We start from the raw sequence: 22,698 nt of genomic DNA on the forward strand, positions 1-22,698 counted from the left end.
AAATTTTCATGAAAAGGACTTTTGTCCTTCCTGGCTTGAAATCAAACTTGGGAGTGAAAACGTGTCTATGTTCACCAAGAGAAAAGACTTTTCCTCAGAAAGATTTCCAATGCTGGATTTGTGACATTGGAGGCATTTTTTTAAGGAAGAAACATTTCTCTCTAATGGTGTGACACATGGTGGGATTCCTGGGGTGGTCTTGTGTAGGGTCAGGAGTTTCACCACACCACAGAGTGGAGACAACTGGGAAACAAGAGAATGAGTTAACAGGCATCTCATCTCATGGATAAGAGATTAGATATTGGGAAGGAATTCTTGGCTGTGAGGGTGGGGAGGCCCTGGCACAGGTTGCCCAGAGAAGCTGTGGCTGCCCCTGGATCCCTGGAAGTGTCCAAGGCCAGGTTGGACGGGGCTTGGAGCAACCTGGGATAGGGCAGGTGTCCCTGCCCATGGCAGGGGGGTGGAATGGATGGTCTTTAAGGTTCCTTCCAACCCAAACTGTTCTGTGATTCTCTGCTAAGCAGAGAGCACCCAGTCCCTACCAGCATTGCAGCAAACACTGGAATTGTATCCTGACCCAAATCACTTGTTAAATAAGCCATGGTCAAGCCTGGTGTTTCTACAAAGGCCTCTTTTCCAGAGAAGAAGATATTACTTCAGAAGTACCAGAGAAGGAATCACACCCCGGGGCCACTCAGTTAAAAATGTGCAGAGCCAGAGTCAGGGACAGAACTGCTGGAGTGGGGAAAATTGCATCACTGCAGCCTGGCAGCCTCCTCCAACATCAGTCCTGGAGGCTCACCTGCAAACAGCACTGAGCACCAGCAGCCTGTGCAGACCCTGGAGCAGAGGCAGTGACTCTCAGGGGCTCGGTGTGGAACGGCTCGCAAGGGATTTGCTGGATCCGGCTTAATTTCTGTGTGTCTTCTGCTGAAACGTGGATTGAAGCCATTATGACAGCACAGCCCTTTCCAGATGTGACAGCACATGGCTGCAGGCACACTTTTTAACAGGCTGCAGGGCTGAGAAGACATTTTATGATCTAGGTGGGTAAGGATGTTTAATGTCTGAGCAAAAAAAAATAGTTAATGGCAAAGAGCTGCCTAACAAGCCCTTTTGTGAGTGATTGCTAGCCAGGCTAATGTGCATTCGGTCATAAAACATCTGGAACATTTGGGATGGATTAGCCAACTTTTGCACAACATAGGAAGGAAGATGCTGAGAAGATATAACTGCTCTGTTATGATGTTGCACAAAACTGTTGATTTACACGGTACAAAGGGTGAGTTTCTTCACCAAGGTGACCCTTGTCAGGGCTGTGGACACGGGTCACTGGAAAGGCACAGATTACTGGGGTGACATTTTTATCTGTATTTCCCTTCCCCCCCCCTCTCTGCAAGATAATGTTTTGGCTTTCCCATCAGCTCGAGGATCACTCCGATATGGCAGGAATGACAAACAGACACTCACCTCCAGGAAAGTGGGACCAGTTCATCTAAGTGGCAGGAGACCAGTGGCTGTTTTCTCCTTGTCTGGGAAGTGCTGAGTCTGATACTCTCATGTGAAGTCACACTCTTTAGTAACGGTGTGGTCTGTGGGAAGGGCTGTCAGAGGACACGAGGGGCCAGTGAACCAGCCCCTTCCCCTCTGTTCAGCAGGGCAGGTGTTGCTGGTGGGACTGCCCCACTCTTGGCTCCCTCTGCCCTGCCCAGCCCGGCGAGCTTTGCACCTTCCAACACCCCCACAGTCTTTGTGCCACACCTCAGGGCTCAGAACACCTCCCCTGTTCTTGCTGTGACAACACTGCTCTGGCAGGATGAGCACAGCCCGTGCCACGTCCCAGAGCCTTGGAACTGAACCCCTTCTCCAGTAATTCCCATAAACTGGGGCTGTGGGGCATCACACAGCACCCAGAGGGGGCTGAGGCAACCCTGGGCTGGGTGTGACTGAACAAACCAGGCTGTGCTGGACTGCAGGGCTGAACAGGAGCACAGCCCTCTCTGCTTCAGCACCACAGAGGAAATTATGGTTGGGTTAGGGGACTCAGCTATTGTGGGGTTAGGGGAACCAGTTATTGTGGGGTTAGGGGAACCAGTTATTGTGGGGTTAGGGGACCCAGTTATTGTGGGGTTAGGGGACTCAATTATTGTGGGGTTAGGGGACTCAGCTATTGTGGGGTTAGGGGACTCAGTTATTGTGGGGTTAGGGGAACCATGTCCTCAGAGGGCAAGGAAGGTTTTTGCCAGTGCAGACATTGGAAATGGTTTGTGAGATGAATGTTCATCCGACTGCTCGCTTTTCTGGGATGAAAATTGTGCCTCCGAGAAATCTTCCTTCGATAAGACACATGGCAACACTCAAACCCCAGCAAGTCCCCACAGATAGCCCTGGTTAACTCCCCAGCACAACAGAGTGCCCAGCCTTCAGGTATTTCCCCACATCCTGCCCATTCCAAACAGATTCCACAGCTGCTTCCCCGCCAAAAATCCAGCTGCATCTTCTGTCATGCCTTTACAGCCATTATCAGATTTTCTTCCAGTTTAGCAGATCTGCAGCTTATACAATCTTGACTTCTGAAGCACAAAGAGAAAGGAGAAAATAACAGGACACAAGGTCTCTTTTAGCTATTACTCCACCAAGGCCAGCCAAGCTACTGCAAGGGAAATCCCTGCACAAATGAAGGATATTCAGACATTTCTTTCATTCTGAGAGGCATTCCCGACAGAGCCAGGGCTTGTTTCCAAAGGCATCACTGCATTCCAGCATCAAAAAAACTTTATTATGCAAATATTGACCAGTGTTGAAGGAAACAGCAATAAAAATCTGTCAGAGGTTTGTGCTTAGGCTGTAACATCTGAAGCCAAATTTTGGGGGCATTGTTTCATTGATGAGATGGCTCTTGCAAGTAAAGGGTAGGAGTGGATGGTTTCTGATTCTTCTTCTTTTTTTTTTTTTTTTTTTTTAAATTTGTTTTAATTTGTTTTAGCCCTGGAAGTGCTGGTGGAAACACTAATGACTACACAGAATCCTGTTATTGTCCAGGACTTAGTCACACAAGGATCCACACAACGGTCCAACTCCAGACCAAAAAACTAATAAAGGCCCACCTGGCAGGAACATGAAGAGGAACATTATGTGTTATGGACCGGCCCCAGGAATGAGGGAAGAATATTGGAAAAAGATGGGAACTCCACCTCCAGTGAAGCCGATGGAAAAGTCCAAAGGAGGCCCAGGAATGATGGGACAGGAACTCAGTAATGATATACAAGTTGTAAGGTTTGAGGCAGAAGTCAGGGGTCACACCCAGGAGGGTTTAAGTTACACATGGTGAGGGGGAGCCAAGAAGTTTAAATATTTGCAGCTCATGTGCAAAGGGGCTGGAGAGGACTCGAGCACCCAGCACGGCCCCTGGGCTCTGGAGGTGTGAGGAGGGGCAACATCTCGCCCTTAAATTGACTTCATCTGCCTCCTAGGAACGAAATTAAATCTTCACAAGCTGGGGAAGTCGCTTTAAGGAGTCGTGTCTACCCAGAACCTTGTCCTTACAAAGGTAATGACCAAAGAAAGGCTCCACTGGACCCCGTGCACACAGGGAGTGTCCTACCCAGCTGCTGGCAGAGACCAAGCTTTGACAAGATACTTCAAAAGGAAAAGAAAAAAAAAGAGCCTTTGCAATACCATCCTACCTTCTGACATAAGAGAGCCTAAGGTACAGATTTATTTATTTATGCAAATATACCAGACCCACATTTTGTCCCCAGGAACTCCTGCTGAAGCTGCAGGAGATTTTAGCCTTAAGACAAGGGACACTTTAACCAATATTCTCTTTTTTTGCTGCTTCTCTCCCTCTGTTAAACGTGGCAGCTCCAAGCCATGCTCACTTCAGCAGTAGACAGGCCCTTCCCAGTGGCTCTGGAGGATATCTTCATTTACTCTTAAATTCTTTTTCCCTTCAAGCTCCCCTCATCACATATATTATCAGTGAAAAACAGAGTTTATACCCCATCCCTGAGCTGGCACATGAATGATAAGGGCAGGCATTGCTTCTAAACACTGGCATATGCACAAAAATGTTCTCCATGCTCCCCTGATACCTCATCTTGTGTGTTTTCAGCACAAATCCAAAGCATAGCTTGTGCTAATTACTATTAAGAAAGTGAACTCAATCAGCCAAACCCATCACATCATGACACAGTTGTTCCTACCCAAAACCCCTATTAAGGCATGAACCAAGAGTTCACCCCTGGAAAATCCTGATCTAAGGCTCTCTTATGTTCTAAGTTGCTTTATGTTCAATTTATTTATTACAGCAAGCCTTGGTCTGTCTGAACGGGTGCACAAGTGAGAGCTGGGACCTGCAGCACTGGTTATCTCATGGTTCAGGAAAAAGGGGTGAAAAGATCTAACACCGAGTGTCTGCAAGTGCAGTAAAAGAAAATAGATGTTGGTGCTTCTTTTGCAACTCTCAGCTTTCAGGTTCTCAGTGCTGCACCTTCCGAGCTGGGAGTATTGAGCCCAGGCCAGCCCCTCTCCCCATGGCTCTGCCTCCCTCCCTCCTCTCGGTTTTTGGGGTTTAGGAGGCTGATGTGGCTCTGAGGAGAGCTCTGTCCAACCTCATGCGCTCTCAGATGGGCAAATTATTTTCCTTTACATGATGGGGGGCGGACACTGAACAAAAACCCACGGGATGACACCTTCTCCAAATGGTTTGCAGTGAGAAGGGGCCCCAAATCTGCAAGCTTACCCCCAGGACAGTGGGATTGAGAGGGGGAAAGGTAGGAGTGTGGGGACTGCTTCCTCCTGTGTACCAGGCACAAAGTGGTCCAGGGGGATGTAGCATTAAGAGTAGTGCACACACACACACACACACAGAGGAGTCTAGACTTGTTAAAGCTTTTTCCTTGCTGGCTCTGCCTGGCAGAGCCTGAGTTTTAAAATACCAATGCCTTTTCATGTCACTCTCAGCTTTAATTTATTATTTTTTTAAATCAATAAATATCCCTCCACTCCTCCATCTGGAGGATTCCTCCTTCATCCCAGCACTGCCAAGCTGATCAGAGCCACCTATGCAATGCCATTTGATCCAGAACATATTTCAGTCTTGGCCCGTTCTCAGCCTCATAAATTCCTGACATGATTCGGGAGGCGTTTCTGTTGGAAATAGCTCTGCTCCACTGTCGTATTTATAGAGATTGCTGCTGCCTCTGATCTGAGGCCAAACACGAGGAATAATTGCAGCAGGAAGCAGGACAGAGCTCGACATATTGTTTGTCTGGATTGTTTTAATTTTAAGAGCAGGGAAGTACCCCCACTTACTGATGCTAGCAGCAAAAGAAAAAAAAATACAATGGAGGGGGGGAAAAACCCCATTGTTCAGGAATTTTCTATTTTAATTTTTTCTTTTTATTGCTTTTGTTAGAGGCAGAGGGGGAACCGTTATGCTTTCTGCTGAGGACAGGGAGGTGAACTGGGTGTTGGTGACTTGTTAATCCAGGAATCCTGTCCCTGCAGAGCAGAGCAGGGGTTCCCACCTTCTTTATGTTGGGGTCGTTGCAGCAGCGCCGGGAGGTGCACAGGGCTCGTGTGTGCCTGTGTGTGCTGCAGGAGGGCCCCCAGACACCCTGTCCACCCTGTGCAGCTCCAGCCCTGCCCAGCACAGCCACGCCCTGCCCAGCACAGCCACGTCCCTGCCCTGCCCGGGGCCACGGCTGCACACGGACAGGGTGCGAGGGCTGGCACTGGGGATGGAGGCACACGTGGGGCCCCCGAGCAGGGTGTGAAGCCCTTGGCCGTGGCTCAGAGCTGAGGCTGGGGGTGCCAGGAGCTGCCAGACACAGTGTCTGAGCTGTGGTTGGAAGGGAGAGCAGCAGGCACACGCTGGGAGCCTGAGCTGAAGGCTGTCGGAGTTGACAAAAAAACTGTTTTTACTTCAGCAGGCTTTGGAGGACGCTGGAGGGGCGGCTGAGAGGGGGGGTGGTGAAAAGGGGAGCACGAGTGTCCCCAGGACAGGAGTGCCAGGCGGTCTGTGAGGTGGAACCAGGGGGCTCCCAGCGCTCAGAAACCCCGTGGGAAACATCTCCCACCCCGCATGAGCACAGACAGAACTGCCAGGCTGTCTGGGGTGGCATTGGAGCACAGAGTGATCTGATGGATTGGGATCCAAAGAGGACCCACAGGAGAGTCGGGAGGGACTACTGTAGAAGGGTATTTAGTGACAGGACAAGGGGAATGGCTTCAAACTGAAAGAGGGCAGCCTTAGATGGGATATTGGGAAGAAATTCCTCACTATGAGGGTGGGGAGGCCCTGGCACAGGTTGCCCAGGGAAGCTGTGGCTGCCCCATCCCTGGAAGTGTCCAAGGCCAGGTTGGACGGGGCTTGGAGGAACCTGGGATAGTGGCAGGTGTCCCTGCCCATGGCAGGGGGTGGAACGAGATGGTCTTTAGGGTCCCTTCCAACCCAAACCAGTTCGTGATTTCATGACCCCAGAGCAGAGAAGCAGCAGGGCTGTGTTCTCCTCCCACGGCAGTGCTCTCGGGGCAGCATTACACTGACACAGCAGGGATTTAACTTTGCCTCAGCCCTACTGCCTTCAGAAGAGAGCACTTGATGACTCGCTGAAGTACCCATTGTGTTGGTAAAACACTTAGAGCCCTCCTTAGGTACATGTCGAAATCAGTTCCTGAGTAGGGATCCTGAATTTGCACTATTGACTCGTGAGAAAGAAACCTGCCTGTGAGTTCACTGCTGGGTGACAGCTTTGGGAACAGAGGACATCCCTCCTGCCAAATCCTGGGCCGGGCTTGTCCAAGCCTCCCCCGTTTCGCTGGTTACGAGAACTCTCTTAATTGATCGGAGAGATGGGGTAAGAGCTGTCACGGCTTCAGAGGAGAAACCCGCTGCCACACTTCCAGCAAGAGCTACAATCATATTAGCTTAGCACAAGGGGATAATAAAGGGCTCTACTCAAAGAAAAAAAAAAAATAGCAAGAGCCAAGAGCCGGGAGCTGAAGCCAAAAAAGCATTGGTTATGAGCAAGTGAGCCCTGTAAAGTGGAGGGGGAGGTTGACAGCCTGGGGCAATCTATCAAGGAATGGTTGAAGTGTTGGCCAATCATTAGGGTGCCTTCAGGAAAAGATCCTTTAAACAAATCCAGGTCACTGGGCCCAGTCCAGTTTTGAGGTGAAAGTGCCTGTTCTGTGCTGTGCTGGAGTTCAGATCAGGAGTTTGGTGGGTTCTGCCACTCCCAACAGCTCCCAATAAAGAACAGCCAGAAGCACTCTTGCACTCCCCGGGCTGACAGGGAAGTGGAAATGAAGCCACCTCACGTGGTTTCTGGGACTGTCAGTGATACTGGGCATTTGTATTTTGCCCCCAGCAACCCGTGAAACAGTTCAGGCGCTTTTGAAAAATGTTGCAGTGGTGGAAAAGAGATGTGGAACAAACTGTGCCTTGTGTGAGGCTTGAGAGGGGCACAGAGCAAGTGCCCCACCTGGTGCTGCTGTGAAGGGGCCTTTGGGATTCTCCATGACACTCCTTACAGCATGGAATACCCTGAGGTGGAAGGGACCCATAAGGATCATCAAAGTCAAACCCCGGCTCTGCACAGGACACCCAAAGTCACACCATGTGCCACTGACATTTCCTCAGATGGTGAGTCCACTGCCTCAATAAAAAATGCCAGCAATGGAAGGAGGATGGAGAATAAATGTCTTTTAAGGTCCTGGAACAAAATGAGGGCAACACCAAAACAGTTCTTGCTGTATTCAGGTTTGATCACTTCTTGCCATGAGTTCCTGCAGCTTCCCTCAGAGAGGCTAACCCAGTGCAGCCTTTCCTATACTATTATGTAGGGGAAAGCTTGCAGACATGCAGTAAGAAGTGCAGATGAAAGGGTGGAAAAAAGGATTGATTAACTCCGCTCATCATCCAGGGAGCTGAGGCAGCAAAAGCTATAAAGGCAGGCTATAGCAAAATGGGGAATTAAGCAATTATTTTGAGTCTCACCACATCTCTGTCATTCCAGTAGCACCTTCCCATGGAGCTGACCACCTCAACCCAAAGCTGTGGCTGGCAGCTCCCTCACCCCGGGGCTTTGCCACAAAATCCTCCCTCTGGGAAAAGAAGTAGCCCTGAAAAAAGTCAACAAGCTCAGCAACTGCCTTGAATCTTTTAAGTGACTCCTGATGCACTCAGCCTCCCTCAAAATCTGATGCTGATAAAAAATATTCCTTTTATTTGAAAAAAAATTTAAGGATAATGGGGAAAAAAGAAAGAGCAGAGAGCAGGACTGGGATGGGGGCCAGGAGATGTGATGCTAATCGAATCCAGAGAATGTCCAAGGCCAGTCTCCCCCTCCCTGGGGATGGTACCCAGGACACAGTGCCAGGAGGATGTCAGAGCTGAGACTCCAGCGCTCGCCTGCACCACCAGGGAAAGGGAATCTGCAAATATTTAGTCTGCCAGAAAGACTATTCCAATTAGTGGATGTCAGATCAAGGCTTGAATGATTCTGAAACATGTAAGGGTTTGGACAAGGCTTACCCAAGTCACACAGGGGTCATCACTTACTTACAGCTATTAGTATTTGACAGGCATGCACATCTCCAGGCACTCAAACCAGAAACTGCTCCATTTACACCAATCCAACAGTCCTGGGATGGATCCCACTCAGCATGAAATCCTGTGTCCCCAGAGAGCTGCTGACTTCATGGCTTCTTGTCCTCTGGAAATTTGCTTATTCATAAATATCTCCCCCCATTATCATTATCTGGAATGAGGGAAGGAGTTTTTGTCACAGCAGACAGGGTGTCATCACTCAGCTGTGTCACTGCCAGCCCCAGCCTGACCACTGGGCCTAATATGGTCACATCAACAGCCATGGATGAGCAGGGACTTTTTTGGGAATGAAGGGAGAGGGGCCACAGAGCCCCACGTGAGCATTCAAGTGAAGAGAGTCATGTCAGCAGAACGTCCTCAGCCTTTACCCTCTGCCTTGTCACTCCAGGCCCTTGTCCAAAGTCTCTCTCTCTTGGAGCCCCTCACACCCAGTCACAGTAGGATTTTCTTCAGGTCCCCTCACCCTGCAGGCTTTGGGTGAAAATGAGACATCCTGAAGGGAAACTTGGAGCTGAATTTCCCGACAGGTGAGACCCAAATGTGCTTCATGTCCCATTACCACTAAACACATGCAGCCAGACCCTTTCTGGTCCATCATTGTGACAGACTGGAAGGGAAAGAGGGGTTTTTTTTCAATGCCATGCAGTTTTCAGTGCCTGGCAGGTGACCTCTTTCCTGGTGCATCCTGTCCTCCCATTGAATTAGAAGATGCTGTTTAGATGTAAAGGCCACGAGTGCCAGGCAGGCAGACAGATGCATTTCCTAGGATACAAAAACCAGACAGAGAGTTGAGCTGTTTTTCTACACCGGCTTCCAAAAATCCTCCACTTGGCATAAGGAGATTCAGGGCAGGAACCTGTCAAATCTCCTCAATCTTAAAGCACCAGCAAGAAATTGCTCCCAGCCCACACATTTTTCCTCTTCTTCTGTCCCATAACCCTCTTCACTCACCCTCCAGCAAATCCAGATGCCAGAGCTCAAGCATAAACAGGGGCTTTCAATACTCAGACCTAATCCTTTCCTTTTCCACCTTTTCCACCTTTTCCACCGCAGTCCTCCCCTGTTTGACCATTTCCCACGATTAGGGGTCCCTCCATTCCCAAAACTGCTTTAAGTATCAGCAGCCTATCAAGTTACCTCCCCCCAGGCAGATGCTGCCTTTGGCAAATTCCCCTTTTCCGTGGGCTTTTGGGGTTGTTTCTCTTCGAAGAGGAAAACTGAAAATACAAATAGGTGATAGCAATATTTCACACGTCCCCCACGCTCCCTTTAATGTCTCTGTTTATGCTGTGCATTGTTTAGCACCGTTTCACAGCAACACCTTTTGGAGGAAGATCGGCCGAATACTCATGGCTTTTGAAGAGTTTACACGACCAAATGTCAAGTTCAGAGAGGTTTCTCTGTCTCTGCCTTGTCTGCAGCTTAGCTATGGAATGTACAGGTGATGTAGGGCTCGCTCACAGGGTAAGAAAAGACAGAGAAAAGGTCCAGCAACGGGCTGGACCAGAGATCTCACCCCTCGATGCAAAGACCTCGACTGTTTTCAAACTCTCGTGAACGTCTCAGAGTGAACTGGGGCTGACCTTCGCTTTCAGAACAGGAAACTCTACAGAATGTATGTCTTTTGGGGGGGATGTGGTGTTCTGCATGTATTTCTGGATCTGCTGCGGGCTCACGGCCCGTCTTCCCCCGTGTCCCCGCGGCCGAGCCCCGGTGGGTCTGTAATCTCTCACATCTGCGCCTGCAGCTCGCGCGCGCAGCGGGCAGGAGCACCCGGGGCTTCAAAGAGCTGCTCTCTCACATGCCTCTTACATCTCACTATATGGAAGCCTCTTACACATTCATATTTTGTTCCAAGAAAATAGTCTGGTCCTGGAAGAGACCCCAGGAAGGTATTCTACAAGGTCTCTGGCCTGTGGGAAAGGTAAGCTCCGGGCTTGGCCGCCGTCCTTCTCGGCCTGTATTTTTTTCCACTCGCTTTGGTTCTTTCATGCTGTGCAAGTATTTGGACTCTGACGCTTGAACCGAGTCACGCTGCTCTTCAATGAGAGTATTTCTGCCCCAGAGAATGACTCACCAGGCCCTGTCTCTGCCTCCCTCACAAGAGTCTGAGCAAATAAAAGTGCTGGTTCAGCTCTGCCGTTCGGTCACGGTTGGAGCGCGACGTGTCGGGACGGGGCTTCTCTCCTCGGGTAAATCATGCAGAGTTCCTGCGAGTCCAACAAGGTGCCTGCTGAAATGCTGCTTTGCTTTATTGCATTTCATCTGGCAGCTCATCCACCTCCCCTCGGCCCGAGCACTTGTCTGCAGCGATGAGGTAGTTTGTGTGGTTTGTGATGAAAAGGTCCTTTCCTGGTTTGTTCCAAAGTCTCCTGGGGATCCTGTATATTTGCCTTGTCTCTGTTTGTTGCTTGGCCAGCATTTCCTCGCCTCTATAACAACATCTGCTCACCAGACCTCAAATCTCCTTGATCGTGTTTCGCCAGTGTGAGGCACCTCTGGCTTTCTGCTGTTCCTGAGAGCACATCTGTTCCCAAAAATCCGGGTGTTGGGACTCAGCTGCACTTCTGTCTGAGCCCTCTGTCCCTTGCAACTGGCTCATCTCTGTGTTTCCAGCTAAGTAACATCTCTCTGGCTTTTTTTTTCCCCATGGCTTTTTTTTTTTTTTTTTTTTTTTTTTGCATCTTGTTGGTACCTGGTAGACTTAGAGATTTGGACAGCTGGGGATGGTTGTGAAGGTTTGTTCTGCTCTTTACCCAAGAATTCACCAAAGGAGCTTTGCCTCCTGTCTTCTCCACTTCTCAGCCCCATTACCCTCCTGCCTTTGACTTCTGTCATTCCACTTAGGACGCCCTCCTCCTCCAGCCAGTCATTGGCCTTCACTGAACTTCTTGCTTTTCAGCTGTTATGGTTGGTCTTCTGAATTTTGTCCATAGGACCATCTGTTTGGGCAAAACGTGACTTCTTGCTATCAGAATTACATTCCCTGGCAAAGAGGTGGCAGTTTCTGTGGGAGTCATTGCTGGACACAGCCACAGTTGGGAGTCACTTCAGAGGCACAGCACGCTGTGTACTGCAGCTTAGCATGAGGCCATGCTCAGAACACATCCTGTACACTTGGAGGTGTGCATTTGCCCCAGAAACACGTGCTGCTGCTCAGCCCAGCCAGGGGACAGCCCCCCTGCTTCAGCTGAGCGATGGTAACAAGAGCAGCACCACTTTTCTTCATGAATCCTCAGCACTGACCTCCTGACACGACACCTCTCTGTGTTCCCAGCCCCTGGATGTGTGAGACCATCCAGCTCTGAATCCGACCCCCTCCAAGGTGTGTGAGGGTTCGGGTTTCAGGCTGCTCCTATCTGCAACGTGAATGCTTTTCAATAAAGCAGAGCTCTGCACATGCACCCAAACAGCTGAAAACCATCAGCAAGGACAGCACCACTGGAGCCCTTTTGGAGGGACCTCTGTGCTCCCCCCACCTCCCACCTCCCCACCTGTGACCCCGTGGAACTGCATCACTGCTCTGGATCTTGCTGGTGCTCCTCACCTGGCACAGCCCATTCCCCCTGTCCAGGCAGGGTGGACACCCCCAGGATGTGCTCTGTGCCCTGGTTCTGCTCCCAGCCCATCCTGGGGGCCCTCTGTGCACACCCTGCATCATCTCCGATGATGGAGCCCACCTGGGAACCTCACATAATGGATTGCAGTGGAGAACATGGATTTTTAAATGTGTTTAAGATGTTTGGCAGTTCCTTAAGAAGCAAGAGAGGGAGAAAAGAAAAAAAAAGAGTAGGATTAAGAGGAGAGAAATGTACCCCAAATCAGTGAGAGCTGCTTGGAAAGGGGACAAGGAAAGGCCTCTGTCATGTTGTGCTGCATCACCCATCCCAACACTGGAGGGGAATGGGGAAAGTATCCCTAAAGCAGAACTCCCAGAGCTGAGGGCAAGGAGACAAACATGGTAAACTCTGCACATGGTTTAAATTATCATTGGTAATAAAACCATTCATCATCAGGCTCCATGCAGCAGATTGAGATAGCTATTGCTCCTGAGGATTGAGGGACTGAAAGAATGAATCATTTACTGCTCTCTTGCTCTCTTATTTTCTCTGACCTCTGTGGCCCTGGCTCAAGGTCTTGCTGCAGAATGACAGGTCAGCTGCTCTGGGCTCAGCATCCAAAAATTATAGCCCAGGATTCAAAGGTAATCATCGTCACTGGTGTGTCTTCCTACTCCCTGAAACAGGGTCTGCTCTGGCATGAGGACTGAGTTAGTTCTCTGCCTCAAGGACTAATCACTCAGCACCAGAGCTGAGGGAGGGATGGAGCTGTCCCACGTGTGACCTCCCCAGGGTCTGGTGGTGATGGCCAGTCCCAGCCAGACCCCAGAAGGTCCATTGCTGAGGTTTCTTCAGTTGACCCTACAAAAATTCTGCTTTATATGGTGTCTTTTGTATCACATGCAACATGAGGGTGGCAGTGTCTGGGAAGCAGTGCAAGATTCCCTCCTGCTTTCCTCTGGAGATGGGCACAACCATCTTCTGCTCATGGTCTCCCAGATGCCCAGAAAACAGGGCAGAGTCTGCGCTGTCCTCTGCTTAAGACCATAACCCAACACCCAGCCATTAAACCCAGCACCCTCAGAAGGGATAGGAAGAATCTTCCACATTGACTTCAAATCCAAAGGATTTTGGGATCCTTCCCTAGTAGTGTCCAGCTCCTCATCTCCCTGACATTCCTCCCATTCCTCCTCTTCCAAACAAAATCTCTCCACCCACAAACCCACTTGTTCACTTCTCCTTTCCAGCTTGGTGAACTCGTGTCTCTCTTCACACGAGTGTGCCCAAAGCAGAGTCTCAGGAGTTTGTCCCAGGAGTGCCCTCCTGGCTCTCCCAAAGCCTGGCTGGGAGGCTCCCTGTAAATTTGGTGTATGTGCTGTGGAGGCTGGGGAGGGAATAAAATACTCCCCCTGCTTGGCCTGGCTGGAGCCCCTGCAGGTTCCTCTCTCCATGCCCTGCTTTCTTTAGGTGGTGTGGAGCTGTTGGGATAATAACAATTGCAGGTTGCTCTCCAGGACGCATTCCTTCTGCTCTTTGGGTATCCCCTTACCCCCTTGTCCACAGAAGGAGGACACATCCTGAGCCTTGCTGCAGAAAGGAAGGTGAAAAATGTGGTGTTTGGTTGCAGCACGTGAGGGTTTGGGTGCTGGATAGCAGAAATATGAAGTACAACTGCCTCAGAAGAGGTGCAGTTCGGTGGGTATCAGTGACTCTGAGCCATTTTTACACACACCAAGTTTTGCATTACAGGGTGTTTTGTTGCAGATGAGGACACCATACAGCCAGACTGCTTTTCGTACTCAGTTCTTTGTTTGCATCATTTTACATCGCTGCATCTTTGCCAGAGCTGAATACGGTCTAAGTCAGCAGTGATCACAAACCTCCTGCTGCTGAGAGCTTGGCCTAAGGCCATTACAAAGCTGTGACCCTGGGATGAGGGAGGTTGGAAAGAGGCTCACTGTCCTTCCAGGGGGTTGCTCTGATGCCCAGCTCAGGGAGGGCAGCAGCGAGCTCAGACCCACAACAACCCCTGGATTTCTGTGGAGTGTGGGAGGGGATGCACCGAGACAGCCAACACCAGGAGCACCACACTGGAAAGGGCAAGCTCACCCTCCCAGTGCTTATTAACAGCTCCTTCTGCCTGGGGGTGCAGCAGCACATGGACCCTGGCACAGGGCTGGAGAAAGGGGACAGGAGCAGAGTGGGGTGTGCTGTGGTTCCTCCTCAGCACCACCCGCCCCTGCCTGCCTGCAGAGCTGTTCTGGGCTCATCATTTCAGCACTGGAGCACACGGGGACACTGCCAATCAAACCCTGGGCACAAAGAGCCACAGAGGTGCCTGCTCTCTGCCCCACCACAAACCCCTCCCTGCCTGCGGGGTCAGCAGCTCCCATGTTCTGTGTCAGGGCTTAATTCACTGCTGAAATGAGTCAGAAATCAGGTGCCCAAACAAGAAGTTAGACACAGAAATGCCTCTGTGGACTGGGCCATGCCAGTCTGGCCAATAAATATCTGAGAGGTCCCATCCCCTGTGGAGAGCCTGCTCCCACCCGGGCCCTCGGAGCCCTTGGCAGTGCTGCAGCAGCAGGATCTGGGCATGGGGCAAGGAGCACTGTCCATAAATCTGCTGCTTAACAAGATACAGAGACATTATCCGGCCCCTCTTTAAGATTTGTGGATTTGTTCTTATTTCATGCACATTTTCAGTCCTGTTGCAGAGCCCACCTGGCACAGTGAGGTCGGCAGTAAATGTAACCCAGCGAGTGCAAGGCTGGGGGGGGGAAGACTTTGTTTGTTGTCCGTAGCTGTGAGGGGGTTTGATGGTTCACATTTTTCTGGTGCTGCCTACTCTGAACTCAGGAGGCTCCATCAGGCTTGTTTGCTTGTCAGAAATTTGCAATAGAGTTGCAACAGGGAGCGTTTTTCCCTGGACTAAATCCACCTGAGGCGCTGACCTCATCTCCCAGGGACACTGCAGTATTGTCTTTTGGAGAGATACAAAGCTCAGGTCTTGTTCTTTGAGGCTTTACACAGACTGTGTCCCTTTTCTTTGCTGGTTCTCGGTGCCCCAAATGTCCCGGGGCAGGTGAGGATGCTCCCACTCTCTGCTTTTCCTTTCCACCTTCCCTTCTCACCATACATATTCCTAGTCCACGCCAGTGCAAGGCCAAACCTCTTCTATCCTGCCCTAAGTGTGTGCAGGGATGATCCTGCCCAGGAAACCTCTCTGCCTCGTGAAGGGTGTTTCACTGGAGCCCTGTAGCTCTTGCAGCTGTACTTTTGCAGTGGTTTAGGTCTGAAATCACTCCGCTGATCAGAGGAGATTTATCCCGGGTTTATCCTGGTGTTCCCTCTGAGGCCACAATGAAAGCAGAGAGCTCAGGGGCACTTCCAGAGCAGGGGTGCAGGAATGGGCTCAACACTTGCTCTGTAATCCTGAAGTGTGACCTCTGTGCATCCCTGTCTTTTCCACATTCCCATCCATGGACAGGGTGCATGATGGACCAGACAGGAGCCCAGGCAGGTGGGCACCAGGAGCCCAGCTTACCTCTGACTTCCTCTGTGCAGCAGGTTCCCCAGAAATGTGTTCCTTTCCCTCTTGTTACCCAGCTTCCTGAAACACTTCAGAACACAAGCCTTGAAAACACGAGGTCTCATGCTTAAATTTTCCTTGAACCCCTCGGGCTCCCCCGTGGCCCTCCAGCTGCATTCCTGAGATTTAATTATTCTCCTCTCTCCTTCCTTTCCCACTCTGTGTGTTTTGCCAGAGGGTGAGGCAGTGGCAGCCCATCGCTGGCTGATGTTACCTTTCAACATTCCCTGCTCAGGGCTCGGGAAGGAGCTGCCCTCCCATGGCCAGCCCTGACCTTTCCTGTCCCGTTGGGGTCTGGCTGCCAATCCATACCAGGACACAAACGTGCCAGATGTGGTTGCAATTCAGAGATATTCTGCTCTAAAGCCCCTTTTTATTGATATTATGATTAAATTAGAAACCACTAAAATCTATGGGTTGGAGTCTGCTCTCACCATCTCCTCTGATAATTTTTGTTGTTGGTGTTTTTGTTTTGGTTTGCTTTTTGTTATGTTTTGGTTTGGTTTTTTTTACAGAAGGAGGGGGAAACAAAAGAACTGATGAGTAAACCATTTCCCAGGTTGTAGGACGACAAGTCTGAAAGAGTTTCCCTTAGAGTCAACAGCAGAAGTCCCATGAGCTCTAATGGAGAAGACTCTCTCTGAAGAAACAGACTTCTGACAAAAAAACCCGAAACAACCAAACCCTACAGAATTTGTATCAGTCCTCTGAGGTCTGTGTCCCACCTCCCTGCTTTACAGAGACATCCCTTTGTGTTCTACTTCCCCTTTTGATGCACCCAGTTGATGCCAGACCTGGAGGGGTGTTCCTGCACACCCTCCCCACCACCTCTGTGACCTTCTTCTCCCACCTCCTCACTGAGTTTACATCCAGTGATTATTCCATGCGTCTCCCAGGCAGAGGTTCTCACTTTTGGATGAGAAGCTGGAGGTGCTGTTCACTTATTAAGGAGTCAGGGCTCCAATATTGCCACGTGTGGCCTTTGCTGAACCATAAAACAGCATTAAGGAAGTTTAAATCCCTTGGGGTAGTGAAGGTTTTCTCTCTCCACCTTTTCTTTCACTGATGAGCATCCTACCAGGAGCCTCAGGGAACCAGCAAACAAGGGAGGGGAGAGCAGAAGAACAGCACAAGAGATCCTTGGGGATCAATTAGCAAGCCTCTGGAAAGTCTGGGAGGACACTTTTGGGTGTTCTCAGAAACAAACCAACAAACAAAACCTGAACTCCACGGAGTTCAGAGGGGCTGGAAAGACACTTCAAGGACAGAACATGGGATCTGAGAAGCCCCCTGTCCCCCTGGAACCCTCACTTCTCTCTGGAAAAATTCCTTGTCAAGAGCCACTTTGGAGGAAGGTTTGCATTTGGCTGGGGATGGATCCCAGCCCAGTGGCCCAGACTCCTTCCCCCTCACACCCCATGGACTCCCCCAGCCCTGCTCTTCCCTGCAGTCATTCAGCCAGCCAGGTATTGCAGCACAAACCCCTCATCAGAAATGCAACACAAAGTGGAAGTGACCCCTGACACTGATTTAAAATTAGACTCCATGAGCCTCCAACCAGGAAACTGTTCCCCCAGCCCCCTTCAAAATCCAGCAAATGAAAAACATTTGGTTGCCATTACCAGTGATTATGATAAGCTACGTTAAAATATGAAGTGGGGGAATTTATCTTTATTTCCTGGGATAACATTGATGAAAAATATGCTGTTCCATCTTGATTTTCAATCACTCCAATGAACTCTGTCGTGCATTTATCTTTATTTGGCTGGAAGTGTGTAACTGATCTGGGGAGGGAGAGAGGGCAGGGAGCAGGGACAGGGTAGGATTGGCAATTTAATCTGATGCAGATAAGTTTATTAGCTGCCCTCAGATCTGTTCCTGGCTGGACAAGGCTGCCTGTGGGATATCCCATCAGGCTGCTCTGGGGAGCAGGCACAGCCTCTGTCACGGGGGAACTTCAGCAGAGGGTTCCCATCAGTTCTCATTGCATTTAGGGCCTCCCTCTCACAATTTGCTGCCAGAGCCTGGGGGCTGGGTGGCTCCTTCTGCCCACGGGGACTTTTCCTCTGCACAGTGAAAGCAAAAAACTTGGACAAGCAACAAGGTCCAAGCTAACACAGCTCCCTGTCTCCTTCTTTCCAGGAGGTGAGAGTCAAACAGTACCAACCAGGTTCCTTCTGCCTAAAGCAGGGTTAGGGGACTGTCAGCTTTTTGAGGTGAGAAAGATTTATTTGGGTTTTTGCTTTGTTTTTGGTTTTTTTTTTTGTAGGACAAAGTTTTTACAGTTTTTTGCAGCACAAGCTCGTCACTGGATTGCAGTGGCACTGCTTGATGATGCACCAGGAGCCTGGGAAAGACCTGACAGAGATTTACTTGGCAAAACTGTGAGACAATTTTCTGGGAGTAGGATTAAAGCAGAGGCAGCAGGGTCTGCTGGACTGCCCACGAAATCAGCAGCTCTGTTATTGACTTCCGTGGGACTGGACTGCAAAGAGTTAATTATGCATGCACATTTCTACACATACATATTTCTGTTTCAGAATTGCTCTTTTTAAGCATTCAGGGGTGAGCAATTTTTCAGCTGGTGCAAAGTTGTGCTGTAATCCTGAGGGCTGTCTTGGGTTTCACCAGCTAAGAACCTGACCGGGGGCTGTGGGGACTTTGTGGCTGAAAAACCCAGAACCATCAGAAGAATATTACATCCATTAGCACTCATTGACCCGTCCTGAAAAACATCTCTTTCTAATAACTCTTGTCTGTGCTGTAAAGAGCTGGGCTGAGCTGAGGATGTTTTCCCCTGGAGCAAAGCCCAGCCCAGCAGAAGAAGGGATCAGTTCAGCTTTTCCCCCCCTGCTCTCTGTGTCACACACTCCACTGCAGTGGGGTACAAATTGTAAATCACTGTGCTGGCCTTGCCTGGGACAGAGCTAATTTCCTTCATAGTAGCTCTTGTGGGGCTGTATTTGGGATTTGTGCTGGAAACAGTGTTGATAACACCGGGATGTTTTTGTTATTGCCAAGCAGGACTTAAGCGTGCTGGCTGGGGTTAAACCACGACAATCACCCAGCCACTTCCCTGCCTTCCCCCAAGTGTATCCTGCTGGTCACACACTCCGTTTTTGGGTGTGGTTTTTTTCCCTTTAAAAGAAAAAGAAAAAACAAAAAAACCCCAACAAAACCGCAACCACCCTCTCACCAAGTGCAGCTCAATTTAACAGATGTTTGGTCGTTTACGGCGAAGTCCTGCTTACAAGATGGGGGAACTTGTCTGGTTCTTGAACAAAAGCAACTATATCACCTCGGTGCAAAGCCCTGCCTGGCGTGGGGAAGAGGAAACACTGGAAATAACAACAGGTGAGAGCTGACAGAAGAGACGTAAGGGCTCGTTCTGCAGAGTGTGTCCAAACCCATTTGTTATTTATAAACGTCTCTCTCAGCACAGAGGAAACTTCAGCAACGATTTCTCTCACTTGGAGCAACCTGGTCCCGTGGAAGGTGACCCTGCCCGTGGCAGGGGGGTGGGACAGGATGACCTTTAAATGTCCCTTTAAATGTCCCTTTAAATGCACCAACCCAAACTGTTCTGTGATGTTCGTGTAGGAAGATGTTCAGAGTTCCCAACCACGCCGTGGTGTGCCTGGCTCTGAACCCCCAATTCCCTTTAACCCAGACTCCCTGCAGTGGAGTCCAGCGTGGGCTGGTTCCTGGGATGCTGTGCATGTACAGCAGAGCTGCTTCCAGCCCTCCCTGCACTGCCAGAGGGATCCCGACGGCAGTGACTGCTCCTGCAGGGAGGACAAACGTGCCTGACGCAGGTTAGGGCTGAGAGGGTGGGAAGGCACTGTGGGGACTCAAGGGCCAGTGTTAAAGGTCCAGCTGGAGCAGAAGGGGCCTGCAGGCAGCCAGGCTCCTCAGGAGGGGTTTAGCAGGTTTAGGTTTCCAGGTGGAACCTAGAGTGTCTCCGTAGCACGAGCCCCCAGGGAGGAGAGGCAGAATCTGGAGGGATCAGGGATAGCATTTGGAGCACAGCGATCTCTCAGCAGCCTCCCTGCTGAGGTTGTCACCTCCCTCTGCAGTGCTGAACCCACAGCAGGTGGGTTAACCTGCTACACATGCACTTCTGCTGCTTTTGAGTTTATCTCCCTGACCAGGCATGGGAACATTTGCCCCCTCCTCTAAAAAGAACTAAACCCCACCAAACTCAGAGCATTTTTCCCATTTCTCCTGAAGTTGGTGGTAATTCAGTCCCTTGGCTGCAGCCTGCAGATATTTAAATTGTGCAGCTTCCTCCCTCGGCTCAGCACTCCCCGCTAATTTCAGTGAGATAGTTTATGTTTAAATTGCAGTTTCGTTTTGGTTTTTTGTTTTCCCGCCTAATTATCAGAATGTCTACAAAAGGTTGCATGAGTCCCACATGTTTATCAGCAAAAATAACCTCCAGGAGACATAACAGCAGTCCCTGCACACAGAGTGAGATGTAGCTGAGGATGTGGTGGGCTCAGAAGGCATCACCCCTCGAGACACCACTTTGGCACCTGCTTTGCAGCCCAGTGGCCAGAGCTGACACCCTGGTGCAGGCAGGACAGTGGCACAGGTAAGACACACCTTTGTGGCCTCAGCAGGACAGTGGAGGCTGCAAAACATTCAGCAGTGTTACCAGATACCATAACTGGAAGCAGAGACCAGATAAGTTGAGAAGGGTGATAAGACATGTTTCTTTTTTAACAAGAAGCATAAAGAACCCTTTGGGTGGCTTATCTAAAGATGTGCAGAGTCCTTCATCATGTGAAGTCCCTAAATCAAGACCAAATGCCTTTCTAAAAATGGATATTAGCCAGATGGGGGCTGTGATCCCTAGCAGGCATCTGATTTTTGAATATGTAGATGTAGCTGGTGGAAAAGAAATATGAATTAGAGAAGGACTAAACCCCTTTCTTGTTGTATCTATGGTTGTGATCTTTTGGCAAAAACTACCAAACTCCCTGTTGTTCTGGTGTTTTATCTAGAGGGAATGTGAGGATGAGGAAGAAAAAAGGGGCTGCACATTTGTCCACCTTGCTTTCTCCAAATAGATTTTCTTATTCTTGTAGTGTAATGAACTCCAGAGCCAGGACCTGGAATCAGGCTGCCAGCCTGGGATTCTCCAAAGCCCATGGCCCTGCTGGTTGTTCTGAGGGAGCAGAATGGACACGGGCATCTCCTGCAGGAGACACTGACCACAGGAACCACAGAGGTCCACAGGCAGCTCTTCCTCCCAAAGCCAGGGTGGGAATGTCCCACCTTACAGCCCAGCATGGGAAGGATGCACTGGCCAGAGTGGGTTTTGCTTTAGAAGATTGGGGGGGAGTTTGAGGCTGGCTCTGGAAGGGCCATGACAGCCAGTCCTTGCAGGAGAGAGCTCAGGGACTTCATTCGCTTCCTACAGCATGAGCAGCTGAGCAGCTGAACCTGGGAACAGCAGCACTGAGCAAACTCACCCCCAAAGTGCCCCCAGCAGCCAGATTTCCCCAGCCCTGGGGAGGGAGGGCTGTGACAGACAAGCACCCACCACGGGCAGCAGAACCAGCATTTCTTTTGAGGCTCCCAGCCCTGCCATGTCTGTGTGAGGAGGGTTCAGCTGGGTGACTGCCCCGTGGGAGCAATGAGCACATCCCAGCCCTGGCCCCAGGCCTGCCCTACAAACCCCCCTGGGCTGCAGTTAATCCTGTGCCATCCAGTCCTCAGTGCTGGTGTTTGTCCTTCCTGGAGCGTGCAGCTGAACCCCCTGCCCTGCCACGGGATACAGGACTGTAATACCCAAATCTGCTCAGTATTAGCACATTCTTCAGGCCCTGCACGGCCCTTGACAAGATTATTTTTAACAGATGACACACGGCTATTTGAAAAGAAGATAAATGGTTCTTTTGGCTGCACAGCCCGGAGAAAGAAATATCTCATTTGGGGTGATGGAGGGGAACAAAGGAGAAGGAAAGGCTGCTTGGGCAAGGCAAACTGGAAAGTTAGCTGGTAGAAAAGGCAAGACAGTTCAAATGAAAACTGTGAATCAAAGCACTAACAATAAAAGTGCACTTGTGTGTGAGGAGCCACCTCCTGGCACTGCGACATCGGTGGGGCATCACACAGAAACCTCCAGGGTCAGCAACACCTGGCACTGTTTGTGCCAGACCTGGGGCAGACCCTGGCCCCTGGGATGCCCCCCAGCCCTCAGGCTTTGCATCACCCAACACAGACCTGGGCTCTCTGCAGCCACAGCCTGGGCAAGCCTTGGCTCACAAAACAAACCCTGAGAATTAATCACACCACAAACCCACAGTGCTTTCTGCACAGCCTGCAGTTTGCCCAGGTAGCAGCTGGCTTGGGACAGAGCAGCTGTGACCTGCAGACACCAGCTGAGGATCTGACCCTGTGAATTAAAAAAAAAAAAACCAAACCAAAAACAGTTAAAAAAAATACATTGGCAAAGCCACTTAATGTTCCCAAACCAAGGGACGGGTTTTGGGAAAATTTCACACTGTGGAATCACCTCAAGGTGTAGGAAAATGTCAAGGTGAGCTGCTGAAGTGTGGTTAAGTCACATGCAACTGAAAAGAGGTTTGTGGTGGAAAGGCAGAACCAGCTGCATGCTGTGGGTGATGCTCCACTGCCAAGGAACAGCCTGGGACACCTCTGAATGTGGGCTCAGGTGCTGCAGGGCTGGGGGGAGCTGTAATGGAAAGAAGGGCAGCAGTCTGGGTCCTCACCTGGTGGCATTGTGGGTGTGATGGATGAAGGGAAAGGGTGATATATTTTCCCAATGTACCCTGTAAATCCAGTCTGGCACTTACCATGTTCTGAGAGACTTGCAAATTCCTCCAGGCCCCCGAGCTGGACTGTGAGGGAAGGCTCTTCCTGATATGCTTGCACTGCCCCTTTCTTGGCCCACCCTCCTT

The sequence above is a fragment of the Manacus vitellinus genome, unplaced genomic scaffold (genome assembly GCF_001715985.3).
Source record: "Manacus vitellinus isolate BGI_N305 unplaced genomic scaffold, ASM171598v3 scaffold_35_pilon, whole genome shotgun sequence".
NCBI lineage: Eukaryota > Metazoa > Chordata > Aves > Passeriformes > Pipridae > Manacus > Manacus vitellinus.